At 49.1% G+C, this 2,159-nt stretch overlaps 1 non-coding gene across 1 annotated transcript; it reads right to left on the bottom strand.

The window, feature by feature from the left end:
* Positions 1–674: 674 nt before the first annotated feature.
* On the bottom strand, positions 675–746 carry TRNAW-CCA. The gene has a single exon. It is a non-coding gene; the product is annotated as a tRNA-Trp (tRNA).
* Between the last annotated feature and the right edge of the window lie 1,413 nt (positions 747–2,159).

Here is a 2,159-nt window from a genome sequence, read left to right as displayed (position 1 = left end):
TAAAATGCCTTGTTCCCTCCTTTTTCAGGGTGAGAATAAGGCGATTCAGAAGAGGGCTACTGGGGCTACTACTAAAATGCCTTATTCCCTCTTTTTCAGGGTGAGAATAATTAAGGCGATTCAGAAGGGGGCGAGTGGAGCTACTATTAAAATGCCTTATTCCCTCCTTTTTCAGGTTGAGAATAATTAAGGCGATTTAGAAGAGGGCGATTGGGGCTACTACTAAAATGCCTTGTTCCCTCCTTTTTCAGGGTGAGAATAAGGCGATTCAGAAGAGGGCTACTGGGGCTACTACTAAAATGCCTTATTCCCTCTTTTTCAGGGTGAGAATAATTAAGGCGATTCAGAAGGGGGCGAGTGGAGCTACTATTAAAATGCCTTATTCCCTCCTTTTTCAGGTTGAGAATAAGGCGATTCACAGAAGAGGGCGATTGCGGCTACTACTAAAATGCCTTATTCCCTCCTTTTTCAGGGCGAAAACGAATTAAGGCGATTTAGAAGAGGGCGATTGCGGTTACTCCTAAAATGCCTTATCCCTCCTTTTTCAGGAGGGATTTGTTTCATTACTCATTATGAAATGATGCAGGGGAGAATAACGAGGGCGATCGCCGCTGATATTAAAACGATGGAGGGTGGCTAAGGGCGGCCGGCAGGGGGGGGGGGTTAAAAAGCCTTGACCCCGACGTGATTCGAACACGCAGCCTTCTGATCTGGAGTCAGACGCGCTACCGTTGCGCCACGAGGTCCTGCTGGGCTGTGCCTGGCGCGGGCTCTTACAGCTCCGAGGAGGCCGACGCTGCCCGCCCGCCCGCCTGCCGGTCCTTCGGCTCTCCCCGTCCCTCGACCAGCCCCGCATCTCCTCCTCCCGCATCTCCTCCGCCCTCCGTCCTGCGGGCAGGACCGGCCCGGACCCGGGGATCCCCGCCCCGGCCTTCCCGTCCTATCGCCCCCGGCGCCACCAACGGGCCGGGCCTAACGGGGGCCTAAACAGGGGCCTTCCACCATCGTCCCCTTTCAACTTCCTCCTTCGAATGGCGCCCCTTTCCCCAGTCGATTATTATTAGTGCATTATCATCACTAAGCCTAGACTATGTATTCTTCTAAAGGCTGGAGTTAATGAGAGCTCACCTCCTCCAAGAGGCCTTCCCACACTGAGCTTCCCCCTTCCCCTCAGCTCAGCCCCCTTTCCCTCTGCTCCTCCCCCTCCCCTCAGCACTGTGCTCATCTGTATATATTTTTATTACTCTATTTATTTTGTTAATGAGGTGTCCATCCCCTTGATTCTATTTATCGCGATTAAGTTATCTTGTTTTTGTCCGTCTCCCTCGAATAGACTGTAAACGCGTCAATGGGCAGAAATTGTCTCTGTTACCGAACTGTCCATTACAAGAGCTTAAGTCCAGTGCTCTGCACATAGTAAGCGCTCAATAAATACTACTGAATGAATGAACTTCCCCGTTTGAAGGCCGCCCCTTTCCCCAGTCGATTATTATTAGTGCATTATCATCACTAAGCCTAGACTATGTATTCTTCTAAAGGCTGGAGTTAATGAGAGCTCACCTCCTCCAAGAGGCCTTCCCACACTGAGCTTCCCCCTTCCCCTCAGCTCCTCCCCCTCTCCTCAGCACTGTGCTCATCTGTATATATTTTTATTACCCTATTTATTTTGTTAATGAGGTGTCCATCCCCTTGATTCTATTTATCGTGATTGTTTTTGTCCGTCTCCCCCAATAGACTAGACTGTAAGCCCGTCAATGGGCAGAAATTGTCTCTGTTACCGAATTGTCCATTACAAGAGCTTAAGTTCAGTGCTCTGCACACAGTAAGTGCTCAATAAATACTATTGAATGAATGAACTTCCCCGTTTGAAGGCCGCCCCTTTCCCCAGTCGATTATTATTAGTTCATTATGATCAGTAAGCCTAGACTATGTATTCTTCTAAAGGCTGGAGTTAATGAGAGCTCACCTCCTCCAAGAGGCCTTCCCACACTGAGCTTCCCCTATTCCTTCTGCTCCTTCCCCCTTCCCCTCAGCTAAGCCTCCTTTCCCTCTGCTCCTCCCCCTCTCCTCAGCATTGTGCTCATCTGTATATACTTTTATTACCCTATTTATTTAGTTAATGAAGTGTCCATCCCCTTGATTCTATTTATAGTGATTGT

The sequence above is a fragment of the Ornithorhynchus anatinus genome, chromosome 14 (assembly GCF_004115215.2).
Source record: "Ornithorhynchus anatinus isolate Pmale09 chromosome 14, mOrnAna1.pri.v4, whole genome shotgun sequence".
NCBI classification, from domain to species: domain Eukaryota; kingdom Metazoa; phylum Chordata; class Mammalia; order Monotremata; family Ornithorhynchidae; genus Ornithorhynchus; species Ornithorhynchus anatinus.
This window is presented reverse-complemented; position numbering and strand designations above follow the sequence as displayed.